At 37.2% G+C, this 19,028-nt stretch overlaps 1 protein-coding gene across 1 annotated transcript in view; it reads left to right on the forward strand.

Annotated features, from left to right (window-relative positions):
* The window catches only part of EYS (eyes shut homolog), an 875,293-nt gene that overhangs the window by 294,425 nt on the left and 561,840 nt on the right, over window positions 1–19,028 (forward strand). The gene's annotated exons all lie outside the window — the stretch shown is intronic.

A 19,028-nucleotide genomic window follows, 5' to 3' on the forward strand; every position in this document is an offset into this window, starting at 1 on the left:
GTTCACATTAATTTTTAAATGGCTAAATACAGGTGTTTATATATGAGCTAACCATCTAAGCGCCCACCAAAGATGCTAGAGTCCTTGCTGATACAGTCAGCACAACACAGAGAGTTATTCAGCTGCCCATCTTGTAGATGTCCACTTTGGGTGAACTGAATAACCCGGTGGGTACCACTGACTGTACAGCTAGGCTGCATTAGTACTGAAGCAGACACCCATGTTTAGGTGTCTACGTTTCCAGCTGAATCCCATCCCAGAAGCCCAGAAGTGTCTGAGTGGTCTGAGGGGTTTTGTTTGGTTGGCTTTTTTGTTGTTTTGTCTTTTTGGTTTGGTGTTTTGTTTTGTGGGTTTTTTTAGTACATGCATAAAGAAATTGCACTTCTTTCTGGCAAATCCTCATGGTAACCTGCAGCTACCACTACTTAATAAACTTGAACAGATGTTACATGCTTCAAGAGAATTTTCTCAAATTCTCTGCTCTGATTTCCAGAGCCGTTTCTTCTTTTCACAGTTAAAACACTTTATGTATTGTATATATTTTTTTTGTAAATATGCATCAAGAACCAGTAAACACCTTGGACAAAATTAAATGCTTGGTATGGAGACCACAGAGCTTGTGACACTTTCATTCTTGTCTTTGAATGCTGTTGGGAATGCATATTTTTTTACCAGTAGACTGTAATTAATATTTCAAGCTCTCATACTGGACACATAATGCCATCTTAAAATCAAGTTAGAGAGCATTCCAGAAATAAATTTTATGCTCACAAGGCAGGTACTGTCCTACTCTCCGTGAGCTTGTATTATATATGTAGGTATTCCAGTTATTTTTCCTAACTACAGCTGATGCTTTAACTGAGACTGATGAAATGGAGTTTTATATGCAAAAGTTTAAGCAACATCCTTCCCAAAAAATAAGATATCAGAAATGGACAAAATTATGGGTTTTTTATAAATAAACATATCGTTCCACCCAGAATGTCTGCTAAGCTTTACTGAATGAGCCGTAATATTGATCCAGGGGGACTTTTTAATTTGGGAAAAATTAAACCTGACAACGAATGGTAGCTCACTGCAATTTTTAACACAGTTTAGATTTTTCTTCATATGTCTTTCACGCTTTTGTTTTCTTGATTGATTTGTGTTTGCTTTTTCCTGCAGTACCTATACATTTCTCATCTTCTTTGTCACAGACCTATGCCATTTTGTTTTAAATGCGCTGTGACACAGCAAATCAGTGAGATCCGTGCAGACTCACTGTTTCAGAGAAAGCCTGACATTAAAAAGTCTAACCTATGGATTAGATTCAGTTACTAACTACAGAAAATAAATGCTGTAGAAACTAAATGGCAAAGTGTCATTTTAGACCTTCGATTTGATCTTTTTCAGACCTCAATGTCTTTCTCAACATAGTTCACCTATGTTGTCAACATTACAGTAAGCGTTCACACTGAAGTGTTCATTTTGATGACAGTTAATGCAGAGATAAAAAATATTCAGTATTTTTTTCATTGGAAGACTGTTCTGTGGCATTTTTGATAGTAACATAATTTTGTGCTCAAAAAAAGAGGAAAATGAATACAGAATGGGCTCTGCTAAATTGAAAAGTTGGTATGAGCATATTTTTAACACAAGAAATAGGGATTTGCTAGTAGTTTCATTTTGCTGTAGAAATAATAATGCATTGCTATTCCATATTTATATTTCCTCCTTCTCTATTCTTCTCTATACTATATTTACTTCAACTAAAATTTCTGATATAAGTTTCTCAAATAACTTTCATGTAGATCATCTTTTAAGTTGAATCCTGAAAGGAACATAAAAGACTCGCTCACTAAGTGATTGTATTATTCGGTTTATATGCGACTATATTATTCCACATGCAACGTCCTTCCTATTGTATTCAGTATCAACGAGTACTGCATTTCTTCCACATCAAATGCTGCCATTTTATACACCAAGATTCCTCCATGATGGATGCAAAGAAAATTAATGAATTAACGTATATTCATAAAAACAGCAGAAGATCCATTCCTTCCTCTTCTTCAGCCAGAGCAGCTTTAAAAGAACAGATAACGAGATAACAATCCCCTAGAGAATGAATTTTTCACATGTAAAGGGTCTTCTCCTCCTCCTCCTTCTCTAAAAGGTAATAAGCTGGGGGATGGGGAGCAACTGAGGTGTAATCAAGGAAAACTTAAAAACAGATGGAGATCTCAGGAGTTTCATAATTTCTCCCTCAAATACAGTTTTGTTCCAAAGATATATTACAGTAGCCTTATTATACAAGTCAAGGACCAAAGATCTTAATGTGAGAAAGAATTCCAATGTACCCTCTAATTGCCTTTACCTTGGCTCTCCAGGCAGTAGATGGCATTAAGCAATTGGACCGTGGGATGAGATCAGGATAGGTGAAGTATAGAGCTGAATGACACAACTACGTCAGCTTAAGATCTCCAATTTTCTAGTACACCTGACAGTTCCTGTCACCCAAGAGCTACTATACACCAGCACAAGCCATTGTCAGTCATATTAGACCCTCTGGTGGCTCAGGAATAATTAAGTTGTTACCCCTATGCTAATAAAAGTTCCATTCTGCAGTCCAACAGCTCAAACACCTTTGATGCATTTTTCTAGGTGAAGGTGAGAAAATTAGCATTGGTAGAATGACACCTGCAATACATATTCCTCTTTGGTGTTGGTAATGTGGTATAACATAGAGCCTTAAAAGTAGATAACAATGTTATCTTAACAATATGTCAGCAAAAATAGGCACAAAAAATGACACTTGTGTCATGGGTTGACCCCAGCTGTCAACTAAGCACCACACAACCACTCACTCACTCTATCCTCTCCATGGGACAGGGGAGGGAATAGGAAGAACAAAAGTGAGAAAACTTGTGGGTTGAGATAGTTTAATAAGCAAAGGAAAGGGGAGGAAGAAAGAAAGAAAGAAGAAAATAAATCGAGTGATACAAAGGCAATCACCACCTTCCACGCATACACCAACGCGCAGACACTTTTCAAGCGATGGCCACCTTCCCAAAACCCACCTCCCCTCTGCTCTTATTACTGAGCATGACATTATATAGCATGGAATATCTCTTTGGTCAGTTTGGGTCAGCTGTCCTGGTTGTGTCCCCTCCTAGCTTCTTGTGCACCCCCAGCCTACTCACTGAGGGGGCACAGTAGGAAAAAGAAATGGCCTTGATTCTGTGTAAGCACTGTTGAGCAATGGCTAAAATGTTAGTGTCTTATCAACACTCTTTTGGTCACAGATCCAAAACGTAGCACCATACGGGCTGCTATGAAGAAAATTAACTTCATAACAGCCAGACTTACTACAAACCAGAGTTCTACAAAAGGAGGTTTGTTAAATTTGACAGCAGGAAATCACAAAAGCTGGGTTTGTGATGCAGCTGCTGATGTTTTAAGAAGTCTAGTTTGTACAATCTCTCTGTAGAATATTTATGTAAGGTGTTTATATTGGCCAGTCCTACCAGGGATGTGGTCCTCTTCATTCAGATACAACCAAAGCTTCTAAATTACTCTAACATATACTACTGAACTGTAAGGGATTAGTCGGTCATTCTGGGTGGTGGCATATTCAGAATTTTAAGGTTTCTCTATGATAAAGATTCTCAGTACCATAAAATTCCCACCCAAAAACTATTTTGAATACTAATGTAAGACACATAGTGAGCAGCAGCAAAAAGGATAAAAACACAAAGTGTTTTGCTTAACTAAGTATAGACAGAAGTGGGAACACAGCAGTTGCATTCTCAAGATTGTAACAGTGGAGTGCTCCAAGACCGTCTGCCAAATTGGTTATAACTGAGGACTCAAAACCCATTATGTCTGAGTTGCTAAGACAAAATTTGAGACATCTATTGATTATTCAGTTCCAAAATTTGTTCATATAGTGAGATGCCTGGGCATTACATTAGCCCCGTGCGTTGTTAAGAAAATAGTGTTAAGTAGTAAAAACCAGACACACAGAATTAACAGATGATTTTTAAAAAATAGAAAAGTCATCTTACTAACATATCAACTTCCGTCTATCTTAAGCAATATGTGATAAATTATAAGGTGCTTTTCTATAGAAGCATCATGGAAGAAGAAGTAATTTTACCTATTGCAACTAATCTGAGACATGAGTAAGAGTAACTAATTAGGGTGACACTTCCTTCATTAGGTTGCCTAGGCTAGCAAAAATCAAAAGCTGGTAGTACTTCTAATACTATTAGCACAGATGCCTATGCTATATATTCTCAGTCATCGGTCAGCCCAACTAGAATTGCCTTCTTGTTTTGTAGCACGACTATAAAAAACTTAAGATACTGAAAAAGGAGATCGATGCTGGGAAGTTTGGTGTATTGGGTTTGCGTTGCAAGGTTTTGGTAGCAGAGGGGCTACAGGGGGGGCTTCTGTGAGAAGCTGCTAGAAGCTTCCCCTATGTCTGACAGAGCCAATGCCAGCCGGCTCCAAGATGGACCCACCTCTGGCCAAGGCTGAGCCCATCAGTGACGGTGGTAGCACCTCTGTGATAACATATTTAAGAAGGGGGAAAAAATCTAAGGGCACAATTGCAGCTGAAGAGGGTAGTAAGAATATGTGAGAGAAAAAGCTCTGCAGACACCAAGGTCAGTGAAGAAGGATGGCAAGGAGGTGCTCCGGGGCCCAGAGCAGAGATTCCACTGCAGCCTGTGGTGAAGACCATGGTAAGGCAGGCTGTCCCTCTGCAGCCCATGGATGTTAATGGTAGAGCAGACATCCACATGCAGCCTGTGGAGGACCCTACACCAGAGCAGGTGGATGTGCCTGAAGGAGGCCGTGATCCCATGGGAAGCCTGTGCTGGAGCAGGCTCCTGGCAGGATCTGTGACCCCATAGAGAGAGGAGACCACTCTGGAGTAGGTTTTCTGGCAGGACTTGTGACCCTGTGGGGGACCCATGCTGGAGCAGTTTGTGAAGATCTGCAGTCTGTGGGAAGGGCTCACATTGGAGAATTTAATGGAGGAATGTCTCCTGTGGGAGGGACGCCACGCTGGAGCAGGGAAAGAGTGTGAGGAGTCTGTCCCTGAGGAGGAAGGAGTGGCAGAAAAAACGTGTGATGAACTGACGACAACCCTCACTCCCCATCCACCTGCGCTGCTTTGGGAGAGGAGGTAGAGAAAATTAGGAGTGAAGTTGAGCCCAGGAAGAAAGGAGCAGTGGGGGGAAGATGTTTTAAGATTTAGTTTTTATTTCTCATTACCGTACTCTGATTTGATTGGTAATAAATTAAATTAATTTTTCCCAAGTGGAGTTTGTTTTGCCTGTGATGGTAATTGCTGAGTGATCTCCTTGTACTTATCTCGACCCATAAGCCTTCAGTTCTGTTTTCTCTCCCCTGTCCAGCTGAGGAGGGGAGTGATAGAGCAGCGTTAGTGGGCACCTGGCATCCAGCCAGGTCAAGCCACCACAGTTGGTCTGACACTAGTTGCCCTTCATAAATCAATTATATTCTTTTTTTTTTTTTTCTTAAGTATGAAACATTCCTGATTAAGGTCTGTCTAAGTGATTTTATTTTCACTGTAGTAAGAAACATTTGGCCAGTCCTATGTAAAACAGTGTGAAATCTTGGATTTACATGCATGTAGAAATAACTCAATTGTTCAGTCAAACTGATAGATCAAACTAATAGATTGAGAGAAGTATGAGATGGGTTGAAAGGCTGTAGCATTTCACTGCAAAAGAAAGAGGTGCAGTCCTCAGTAACTGAGGAAAAGAAAAGGAGTGAAACTTTCTGCATTCACTGTATAAGTAATGAATAAAAATAGAATAAAACTAAATTATATAAACAGTTAAATAGTTGACAAAAAAAGCTAGTAAACAGTAAGTGAAAAAAACCTATAAAATCGAATATTAGGCTCTGGCTGTGCTAATGATAAGGCAGGATTTACCTAAAGTAATTTGCAAAATCTTCTAAAAAAAGTTAAAACAGTTAATTCAAAGCATTTTATAAAGTTAAGATGTTGCTTGTAAGTATTTTTATAAGATCAGATAGAACATGTAGTCTATACAACATAAAACATTATTTTGGGGTATTTGCATTATGGAAAAAAACAAGTAATTTTAGCTTCACAGTAGCTCTGACTTCATTTTTTGCTTGTACTGTTCTGTATGTCAAGATATAATGCAAATCTTGTCACTTTAGTATATATTGATATCCATGCAGGAAATTGTCACAGATGTTTCTTCAGAGTTTTGTTTCTGGAAGCTATTATTTCTGTGTACTTACCACATAGTAAATTAAAAAATATAAATTGTAGGTAAAGTGTCATGGTTTAACTGTAACTGCCAACCAGGACCATGCAGCTGTTCACTCGCTCCCCCACCCCTCAGTGGAATAGTGGAGGAAAATCAGGAAAAAAATAAACCTCATTGGTTGAGATAAAGACAGTTTAATACAACAGTTTAATCTTTTACTAATGGAATAGAAGATGATAATAATAACAATAATGATTAAAGAATATACAAAATGAGTGATGCGATACAATTGCTCGACATCTGATGATTGATTGTCCAAGCCCATCCTGAGCAGTGACTGCGGATTCCTGCCCCCTGCCCAACCTCTTTTTATATACTGAGCATGATGTCTGTGGTATGGAATACCCCTTTGGCCAGCTTGTCCTGTCTATGCTCCCTCTCAGCTTCTATGGGAAGCTGAAAAAGTCCTTGACTTAATATAAACATTACATAGCAACAAGTAAAACAATATGTGTTATCAGCATTATTCTCATACTAAATCCAAAACACAGCAGCTACTAGGAAGAAAATCAACTTTATCCCAACTGAAACCAGGACATAAAGTTATAGTTGCATGATAGTGTTTTTATTGCAATCCCATATTCTCCTTATGGTTAGCTTTCTACCACTACTTGATTTAAAACACAATTATTTCCCTTTCAATAAAATTTAATGTTATGGAAATAAGGTCTCCAATACAATACAGAAGATACTGTCAATTTGAACCTAAAAAAGCAATGATTACTTGTTTGGTTTCTGTTTTTAAAGTGGCAGATAAAAAGGGCTCATAACAAGGTGAAATTCAGTAATTCAGGTCTTTTAGGAACTTAAATTTGGGGTTGGAGGGAAGGTTTATGCGAAAGATGGAGAGAGAGTACTATTAAATTTTATTTTTTTTTAACAGAAAATATATACAGAGTTGACAGACAGGTCTGTTCCATGGATTATTTCAAGAGCATCACCCACAAGTAGGTTAGCTCATTACATAAATTGTGAGAGAAGGATTAATTGGAAGGAACTCCGGCATTAAGAACTAAGGTACAAAGTAGTACTTAACTGTTAACAGTTTATGTTACCCAAAAATAAACTAGTCAGGTCTTTTGGACTACCTAAAATAATTTTCTCACTTTGTCATCCACCCTTAATTTCCACCGAAAACAGAATCTCCTGTACTTTCTGCTAAATAGGGAGAAGAAAAAGTACCACCTCAAAAATTTATAATTTATTTTAGAACACCCAGAGATGCTCAAGGTATGATGAAGTAACTGAGCTTCAGGAGCCTCTACCTCCTAGATGATGACAGCAGGTGGTCTGACACTTGAAATGAGAATAAAGACTAGATAGGCCTGCATCAATGAAAAATTTCGAGATTTCTGTGGGAGTGGGAATTCTCTAATGTCACAATAAAGCAAACAAGATCTGCCACTGAAATTGGTCTGAAACAGTACCTCAGTTTAACTAAAGGTCAAACCACATACCATGAATGGCACCCAGTACATAACAAGCAAAAAGCTCTTAACAGTTCCCAGGTCACATAAATTCAAGTTGAGTTGTATGTGACTTAAACTTATGCATTGACTACCCTGAGTGAATCCCTGTGCTGAAACTGTGAATGTGCTGTTTGACAAATCAGTTTCAGATTACCAATTACACATCCCAGAAAAGAGCTATACAGCAGCTGGAGTTCACTTAAGAAACGAGCAGCCACAGCAGTACTTCTGCAAAATACCACTGCTAATACAACTCACTGCGCTGCCCTGAAGATTTGACTTGCCATCCCTGATATATTTCATCTGCTACCTATATTTAGTTAAAAAAATGAGCAGTGTCTTCATAGTCCCTCAATAAAAGTTTTTTTTTTTTTTTAAGATCTAATGAAATAACTCCCTCCTCTGCCTTGTACTGGGGAGCTAGTGGATATAGCAGTACACAGACTGAAAACTTAAGTCATTATGGGGTGTACTCCTTTATGCTCTAATAAGTCCAGTTGAGTCAAAGACATTGGAATGCACAAAATTACCTATTGATTTACTGACTTAGGATAATGTCCTTAATATTGATCAGTGGAATTACACATTGCCTGGATAAAGTGATTATGATGTCTTATGCCCTACTCATCTAATTGAAAGTTGAAGTCAGCAAACAAGCATCAACTTTCCATTTATTTGCTTTATTTATTACATTATTTTTAAATGCTTTAATTTGATTTTTTGAAAGAAATTGCAGACTGTCATAGTTAAGCCCAACTGGCAACTAGAACCACGTAGACGCTCGCTCACTCCCCCCAGTTTGAATGGGGGAGAGAACTGGAAGACTAAAAGTGAGAAAAAACCTCGTGAGCTGAGATAAAGACGGTTTAATAGGTAGTGCAAAATCTGCACATGCAAGCAAAGCAAAACAAGAAAATCATTCACTGCTTCCCATCGGCAGGCAAGTGTCCCACCACCTCCAGGAAAGCAGGGCTCCATCACGTGTAACGGTTACTTGGGAAGACAGATGCCATCACTCCGAACATCTCCCCTCTTCCTTCTTCTTCCCCCAGCTTTATACGCTGAGCATGACATCACAAGGTATGGAATATTCCTTTGGTCAGTTGGGGTCAGCTGTCCTGGCTGTGGACCCTCCCAACTTCTTGTGCCCTCCCAGCTTGCTCATTGGCAGGGTGATGCGAGGGGCAGAAAAGTCCTTGACAGCTTAGCAGAGTGCTATCAAAAGTATTTCTCATCCCAAATCCAAAACATAGCACTATACCAGCTGCTAATAAAAAAGTTAATTCTATCCCAACTGAAACCACGACACAGACATATATGAAAATTCTTAGCTTTAACCAATGTCAGTAAATACCATGTGAAAGCCTTCTATTGTCTTTTTCATAAACTGAATTTGAAATACTCTACGGAACTGAATAAAACTGTTACAAAGTGGAGGAAAGGGAGATTGGAAGTCAAAGATGGGACTTCCAATGAGACTTGTGAACAGATGGCAAATCAATGTGATAAAGATACAGGAATCATCTGGTCCCAGCTGGAGTGCTGTAGGTTCTGCCAGCAGTGAGGAGACTGGACAGAGAAAATCAGCGACAGCAGGGAAAGAAGTGAAGAACTTCACAACATAAGGAACAGGACAGAGAACTGTGGCCTGTTTGTGGAAAGCATAACCCTAAATTTGATATTTGCATGATACAGAGACTAACGTTTTGTTTGAGGTGGGATATGAAGTGTTTGTAACCTTGAAAAGCATTAAAAGACTGGCAGTGGTATTATAGAGACTTGGGACTACAGAAACTTCATTGACTTATAAGGAAGAGAATTCTACATAAGAGGATTTAGCTGCAGAGAAGTGGATACCGGAAATCATCTGTATTTCGTAGATTTACAGAGCAGAAAGTCATGGAAGGCTATGGGTCCACAAAGAAATTACTCTGAAGTAAATTAAACTGTGAAATTTATAGATCATCAATCAGTCTTTGAAAACTTCCCACATGTATGTCTTTACCATACAGCACAGAAGAATTAAGATTAAATTTATTTTTCAGTAAAAGCATGACAAACCAATCTGTTTACTGTGGGATAAGTCTGAGCATCAGGACAATTACTGAAAAGGAGCTCTCAGACTGTAATTTCACACCCCAGTTTTTATTGCAATAAGTCAGTGTTTAAAGTTGAGCCAGATGATTCTGGGTAGGAATTTTTAAGCCTCATCTACACCGTGTTCTGAGAACAGCATTGTTCATTTTCTGATGATGTATTTTTGTGACATTTGTCATCAAAGAAGCTAAGTATCTTGCAAATATTTAATTTTTAATTTAAAACACAGGTCCTATTGGCTTCAGTTGAAGATCGTGAGTGTTCAGCAGTTCTGAAAATCTCGCCTTAAGCTGAAAATTCAGAAAGAATGAAAAGGAGGAATCCGTTTCTACCTATAAAAAAAATAGACTAAACTAACTTCATCTGAAGTATGTTTTATTTTAATTTCTTTAGGACAAAATTCAGCCGAAACCATAAAACTAACTCTTCTTTTCTCATTTCCTTCTTTATTTTAAGTACAAATAAACACAAACAAACATATTTCCCCTTACTGCACCTCTAGAGCAGACCAGTTTCCTCATGCTCTCTTATACACTGAAAGAAGTGATGGAAAACTATTTAATCCATACAAGTAAAGACTGTTTCATAGTATTTAGGTGGACAGAGGCTAAATATAATGAATAAAAAAACCCCAAACCTTAATTATGGTATTTCCTGAGTTTTGAATGTATATGATTTTGCAGCTCCCGCATTTTACTTTTAGCATACATTTTTATATTAAAAAAAATGTAATGGATCCAAATAATTACATGGATGGGTTCTGGTAAGGAAACTATTTTCTGTTATCCATATAGTAGATGTTTTTCAATCTTAAATGTGAGCAGATGCTACATATATTTGCAGTAGTTTCTGAAAAGCACTCAGCCCTGGCCTTGCTCTGCTCCCACTGTAGCTGACAGAATAATTGTTGTTGACTTCAGAGCTCCACCAGCCACGTATATTCTAATTCCAGGCTCAGCTTTTTGTGTAGTGGCAGACACTTGATGTATATTATCCCTTGCCAAGCAAATATTTTACCTTCTTTATGCAAAAAAAAAAAAAAGTAAAAAATATCCAGAATATTCCCCAACATTGGATACTTGTTGGGTAAGATTCAGCTGGACAGGGTGCTGGGCCATCTTGTCTAGACTGTGCTTTTGCTAAGAAAGGTTGGACCAGATGACCCTTGAGGTCCCTTCCAACCTGGTATTCTATGATTATCCATAGACTATCTTCTTCACAAGAACAGTATTAAAGGAGAAAAATATCTAAGATCTATAATACCTCTGACCCCTGCTTTGCTTATCTGTTTATCTGTTTCCTACAAAATACTCCTGTTTATGAAAATGGATTCCATCTGTTTTCTCTTTTTATGAAAGAAGAGATCTTAACGAAGGATACCAAGTTTCCACTGCAAGCAAATTTGTCTACATTATCAACTCTTCTCCAAAAACTTCATAAAGGGAAAATCATCTGATGCTTAGCTTTTGAGGCGCTGCTGGGTGCTGTTATAATAAACTGATAATCAAACATCAAACAGAATCAAGTCTTCTGATAATCCTTCCATGGCAATATAACTTGTTAATCCTATACTACCAGCTGTGCCAATTACTGTACCGTGGTCAGCAGGGAGTTTGCTGTTTGGGCACCCTGAAAGCAGCGACTATTCTCTTTCTGAAGCCGAAGAACCCTATCAGATTTATCAATACCTTCATGCCCTTAGGCTACTTGTCTGATCTTTGGATCGTTGTCTTTGGTTGACTTTTTCATAAACCATATCCAGGCTTTAGATGTAGTGTTGTCCATTTTCAGTACAAGACTGGTTCAAGATAGAAAGTTTTACACTGAAAATTTTATATTCTAAAGTAAAGAACTGAGTTGGTACTACGAGGAAAAATATCAAAATTACTCTACAGCAAGATGCTAAGATAGGCATGGCAAATGCAGCTCTGATTGCAGAATGAATTAAGAGACAGATGCTCGTGTTTCGATAGTAGAAGACAATAAAAATAGAAGGAAAGTGTTCTTCATAAATGTCCTTTAAGTTGTATAAAAGTATTTACTTTGGACTGTATATTTGATGGAAAATATATTTATAAGCATAGAGCTGGACTGTCATATTTGCAAGTGCCTGCTTCTAGGAATGCTCCCATTGACTGCAGAAGTTTTCCACAGGAAACAAGAACCAATATTATTTCTCAGATCCAGAGAACACCAAATGTTGCTGCAGTGGACAATTATGCCATAAAGACAAGTTCCCCCTGAAGCTGCAGTGAAAGATCCTTTTATGCTACATTTATTTCACTTCCCACAGACTTGCAAGCCTTACAGTATTTTCACTCCGAAAGGAAATCCTACAGGGGTGGAACAAAAACACTTTCTCCATATAGTGGGAGGGATTTTCTCTTTTGCTTAAAGAATATGAGATAGTTTTGTACTTGACTCAAACTCTTTGCATTTTTAGAGAAAGTTTGAGTGTGACTTCTACTCTATCAAGTGTAGATTAGACTATGGTGTCTCTTCTGTAACAAAGTAAATTCTGAAGGAATAAAGAACAGCCTCTTCTTCCTGTTTGTATAATAAAATGTGAAATATTTCACATGAAACACGTAGAACTGCTAACTTACCTATTTATGTTTGTCATCCCCAGACTAGCAGGTAATTTGCTAATTTTAGTACATCTTTCTAGCAGCTAACCTCTATTTAGAACTACCTTCAGGCTTGCGAAAACTGCTGGGCACTTGGCATGGAAAACAGTCCAGAGAAAGAATGGTTACCCCATTTTTTTTTAGCTACTTGGAAGTTCTGTGATTTTAAAACTCTGTTCCAGGGATTCTGACTGAAAAACTGTGAGTGAGAAGCCAAGGTTCTGGCATCCCTTCCCCTTGACTAAGTGGTTATAAAGGCATACAAGAATAGGCACTAACCGATAGTGCATGAGACTTTACATGAGACTTTTTTATTGACTGAGTACATACCTGGAGTACCATGTTTATGGAAAGCTATACTTACTGGAGGATGATACCATGCTTTTTCTTCGCAATTGATATTTTTTACACTGTTTAAAAGCTCTTAGTAAAAAATCAAGTTCTAAGGAATCTTACTAGAAGGCCTTTACTCGATTCCATTATGCTGTTCTAATCTCACTACAAAGGGTGGATTTTCATAACAAGAAAAAAAATACTTTCTTAATATATATGTTGATCTTAAATAATTTGAGGCATTATTTATCAGCAATAATTAGTAAACATTGACTTATAACTATTATTGTGTTGCCGGTTCATCTATTAAGTCCTTACTAAGCTGTTCTCATGTGCAGATTTCACTGTATCACTGTTTACCGGCATTTCTAAACCATCATATTGAATGATTACCTTTTCTTCATGCTGAAAGCCTTCTCTCTGTTTGCATACCCAATTCTGACACACCATATGCCATGTACCCAGTCAAAATCTGTGATGAACTTTGTTAACCACCTCTGCTTTTCCCCTTGATCAAGATACTGTTTTACTTCATAGCACTTATATAAAAAGCTTATTGCCAGATCATGTGATAAACATGTTTTTTACCAGATTAGATATGATCTTTTTCTCAAGAAATAAAGTAAAATAAAATTAAAGCCTACAAATTTAACCTGATTCAACAGCAGAGAATGCAATAACCTATTTATTAAGAAATATACTTTGTAGAATCCAGTTATCCAGAATTTTCACAGTCTGTCTTCACAGACAAATTAATACATATAAACTAGAAAGACCTTGTGGTGTTCGGTGTTGACAGCCAAGTAGATTAGATTCTCTCATTGTTACCTACTCCTATAGTTTCACTCAGACTGTCCACTCAGCACCGGCTCTCTTTTGTTACAAAAAGCTATGCCACCAGATGGAAATTTATTTCGCACAGTTTCAGTCTCTGTAAGTTCTCCTGAACTGGGGAAAAGTATGCAAAGTTGGTCATGCACCACATAGGCTGTAAAAGGGGGGAGGGCTAAAGGCATGGGATAACTTAAGGGTTTTATGAGCGGTTAGTCTCACAGATAGTCAGATAACTGATTATTTTAATGTTACAAAGTCCACACTGTGATAAAAACATGTCAAAGTATCTAGCATGTTGATTGATGGACATGAAGAAGAGGGCTTTCTACCACATCAAAATAAAATATTCTGGAATATTTCTCGTAAGTAATACTTTCCACATGCATACTAATCAGTGTCTAAGTCACATAACTGTATCTCACTTTTTAGCGTAGAAAATTGCTTTAAATTTAAAGCATAGAAATTGCTTTAATTAGACATAAAATTTCAAAGGTCTCAGGCTAGAGATAATGTTTCTTCCTGAAAAGGTGTGATCACAAGGGAGATTCTGGAAATACAGCTGCTCAGATTAGCTTAACAGGCTTCTGAAATGGCTTTTTTAACACTGGGCAAACTGTTTAATAGCTCTCTGCTTTAGCTCACTAATTTAGAACAAATGCAAATCCAGCTTGTTTGCCTCACTGGGAAAAGCTCTTGCTCACAGTTCTGAATTTCATTTTTAAGTGGTGTATTCAGCATTAGCTAATTTGAGATCAACTCATTTTTCTTGCACCAAACATCTCTGTGGACAAACGTTTGCCCTGTCCACTTTTTCTTTTTTCTTTCTTCTTCTTTCTGTGCCACAGTCTTACTAAATGATTTTTTCTTTAAAACAAATGAAAAAAAGCTCAAATCCTTTAAAGCATCTGTAGGGTATGTTTACAATAGCATTTTAGTTTGTATTACAAGAACACTTTTGAAGCAAATCTCTCAGTTGTACCCACCTACTACATATAATTTACATTGTGGAGAACACTTGGATGATGCAAACAGGATTTCCCTTGGATGAAACTAAATGAGAAAATGCTCTTCGTACATGCATATAATGCGCTCCAATCACCGATTTTCAGTCTGTGGGTTCAGATAAAAACTATTTTAAAGTAAAACCCTCAGAACCCAGTGAGTGTGTATGTTGGGTCCTCAGTGCCAACAGCTTTTGGAGATTTGTTGCGATTGCTGATTGCTAGTGTAGATGTAGCTATACTCGTTTGAAGTTTCATGAAAATACAGCACAAATCACCCAGCCTGATTACATTACTTACATACTATTTGCTTTTAAATGTATACAATTTACATAAATTGTATGCCATGGAAGTTTTAGGGGATGGATGTTTGTATTTATTTATTTATTTATTTATTTTGCCGCTGATATTGCTACAAAGTAAATTATTTCAGCCAGTCTAGCAATATTGTTTTATTCCATACATGCACAGCATGTGCCCTCAAATGTTCAAAATGATGCTTAGAGTTAAGCCATGCAATTGCTGAAAAACTCCGTGAGTCTGAAATTTACCTCATGAAGTCCATTACTGCTAAAAGCTTTTCCTGAAAACAGCAGTGATGATTTCTTGCATAGTAATACAGAAAGTTACTTCTATCTTACATCTCTGAATCTATTTCACTCAGCTAGACTGAGCAAAAAGATTCCATGGGCTCTTCAAGAATAACACTGCAACACATTTCCTTTGATTCCCTAAATAATATTTTTCTAATGTATTAGAAAAATTAATAGTATTTTTACTAATATGTAATAGAAATATTACTAATATGTAATAGAAAAATTAATGTATTCAGTGATGATGCTAAAAGCAAGCTAGCCAACAAGTGGAAAAAGAAAGGCAATAAATGCACATGACATGCTACATGACAGTAAAGAGGAGCAAATAACAGAAAAGTAAGATGAAAGCCTTGAAATAATATTTCTGCTACACTGCAGTATCATATAAGCAAAAATATCAATATGTAGTACAGAAAAAAATTAATTGATAGGGACCATTACCATGTCAGGCAAATTTTATATTTTGGCAGATATAGTTCCAAAAAAGTAAAGATGTCCTTTTAAATATTTTTAAATTAGCCCATATCTTGTAGTACTTTTTATTTCTTTATTCATTATAATTTGTCCCCTAACCTATTTCTCTTATGACAATGGAAAAGAGGGAGCAGAAGACAACCCCTGGCAATTTAGCAGGCCTTATACTGCATTTGGCACTGAGTTACTTGTCATAAGAGCCCGTTGTTTTTATTTCCGTGTCTTATCTACCTTCTTTCAAAGAGAACCTTTAAAACCAAACTATATTAGAGATACACTCTGGTTGTATATACTCTGTTTTATTTGGATAACATAAAACCCCAAAATATGCTGAGATCCTGCCCAGAAAAAGTAATTTTCAAGATTAATTTCTAATAGTTTATTCTTTTACAAAAGGACTGACTCTGATAGCACTAGGAAAACATTGCATTTATTCAGTGAGTAATCGTGCTAATTGATTTCTGTAGGACTATCAGGGAATTGTAAAACAGATTACATCAGATTTGGGTTTGACCGAAATCAAAACTCTTGACCAAAATTTGCTATCAAAATAATTTCCTCATTACTCTCCCTTATTAAGTTCTTCTTCAAGTTCCGCCTTCATACTTGGTTTTCACTGCCATTTAGTGGTCCAGAGTAAGGGCTATTTGCAGCCCTATGCAGGGACACACTTGCAGGTATGGCCAGTCAGAACATGGAGTTAGCCAGAAGCTTTCTGAATCACTAATTACATATTAATTTGCTTCTTTAAAAATAATTAGTAATAGGCATCTGCATCACCTTCTGGATCTGTTATTAAAAAGAAAGCTTTTTTAGAGTTCTCTACTAACATTTTGAATAATTTCTGAATCTGTTTATACTAAGGCAAAGAGTTGATATATCCCATAAGTATCTTCTTAGGTTTGTTTCAGTACAGTTTCAACACCAGCCAGAAATTCCCTGAACATTTCAACAAACTGTGTTTCTTCCCAGATTAATTCTGTTCCAGTCAGACATCATATCCCTCGTATTTCAGTACACATTTCTAGTACTCTTTTCCAGGTTCATTTGTAGAGAAGTATGTTTCTATTTATAGGCAAAATAGATTACCTGAAACAAAAACTTCACCATCTTAATGTCGATTCATTAACTTCCTCTAACATAGTAAATTGAACAATGTCAGAGTTTATTCCCTAGCTTTAAGATCAAATGGCCTGGGACATCTTTTTCTTTAAGCATTTTTAGCAACCAAAACAGGGTGGCTGTGTTCTGGTCAATAATGAATGTGCATATAACTAGTCAATAATTGATTCCTGGTTCCATTTCTCCCATTTTGTCCTTGGAAGCTCTCAGCACAAGAGGATACCATGCTTCTTCATTTGTTTCTGAGAAGCACCTGCCACATTCTGAGGCACAAAATTATAAAAATGCATTTAACCTTCCATGCTTGCCATTTACGTCACAATCATGAATGGTATCTTATGTCAAAACCAACACCTCTGAACAGCTAAATTGTTAGGCTACTATTATTCAGTCAAATAATACTGTAAAATATTTACCACTGTATACAAAAATACTATTTTCATGGCAGGATATTAAGAATTATCACCAAGCAGCCAGTTTTTAAAGACTTTTTTATAAATTGTTATTGTTTTAATCTATTTTGACTCTTATAGCAGGCCTAAGTTCTACCAATGGTATGATTCACTAATCCAATATGGTCAGCAGTTGGATAAAGAGCTTGTGCCTGCAGTTCATCCCAGAAGTTTGTAAAACAGACAGCTTCACTCAAATTCCTCAAACATAAAAAAACCACTTTACTCATTTTGTGATCTCAATTTGCTTGCTTTTCTTGTTATTCACTGGAGATTTTAAGTTGCATGTTTGTGCTTTAAAACCATTTACCTTCTAAGAATTCTTTCCGTATGGTTTACACTTGTGTTGTTTCATCTATAGTCCATGACTTGACTTTTAATTTTGCCAGTTACTTATTACGTACAGCATCTGTGTATCATGAACCTGATCCTTATCTTTTGAGATAAGCACTACCTCACTGAAATAGCTGTGGTAATTTTTAACGTAAAAAGCAAACACAAAATTTCATTCATCTGACTAGTGCTACATATATAATACTGGATACATTGCTCTTACAATTTCTTGTCATCATCTGCTGAGTAACATCCTGCCGAGATTTCACCAATACAGAAAGAAATCCTATAGGAACAATTCAGATGTTTCTATTCTGTCAATGATAACTTAAGCAAATCTGGAAAAGTTATTTAATGTCTGCTGCTGAGTCCCTCTTCCAGTCAAATGGCAAAACTGCTTGATATGATGGTAAGATTTAAAGTCCCATCATTTTTAATTACAGTTTTCATTAAATACTGAATTTGACAAATACTCATTCACACATGCTCAATGGAACCATGGTGTGTCTGGAGAGGACCATAAATGACTGAGATACGAGAGGAAACGTAAAGTACTTCTTTGCATTCCACCTATGTTTTCTCCCGTGTTTTCAAATGATTGTCCTTCTAATTGGGGAAATACCAATTAATACTAAGGTTTTTATTAAGGAATTACTAGACTTTCTCTAGGGGGAACAAAAGATAAAAAAAAAAGAACATATCAGATAATTTCATCTTAACTCCCCTTGAGGTGAAACCAAGAAGCAACAAAACTTGGAAAGAATTTATGAATTTTATCGTATTTTTTATTTAATGAATAAAAAGAACAGGTTCACTGATTTGGTAGCAGATGAGAGACTGGGAGTTTTGCCAACAAAGCATCCAAGCCAGCTGAGACCGATGCACTCAGCAGCACTACAAAGAAGCAGCAAGTGACAGTAGTGGGAGACTCCCTGACGCGGAGGGAGGCCCCCATCTGCCAGTGTTACCTGCTGTCTAGTGAGGATTGCTGCTTTCCAAGGTCTTGGATTTGGAACATTGTGGTGAGGCTACCAAGGCTTGTCCAGCCAGGACCTATCATCTCTTGCTGCTCTTCCACGTCGATACCGGTGATATGGCCAGTGCAGACCTGGAACATACCACAGGTGACTGCATGTCTCCAGGAGTATGATGAAGGGCATGGGGGCCTTGATGTTTTTCTCCCTGATCCTGCCAGTGAGAGAACAGCCTTGAGGAGGCATGATCAAATCCTGTTGGTTAACAACAGGTTACATAGCTGACATTGATAACAGGGTTTCATCTTTTAGGACCATGGGATCTTTTCTCAGGATTGAGGCTAGGAAGAGATGGCATCCACTCAATCAACTGGGGCAAAAGTATCTTTGACAACAGGTTGG

Source organism: Larus michahellis, chromosome 3 (assembly GCF_964199755.1).
Source record: "Larus michahellis chromosome 3, bLarMic1.1, whole genome shotgun sequence".
NCBI classification, from domain to species: domain Eukaryota; kingdom Metazoa; phylum Chordata; class Aves; order Charadriiformes; family Laridae; genus Larus; species Larus michahellis.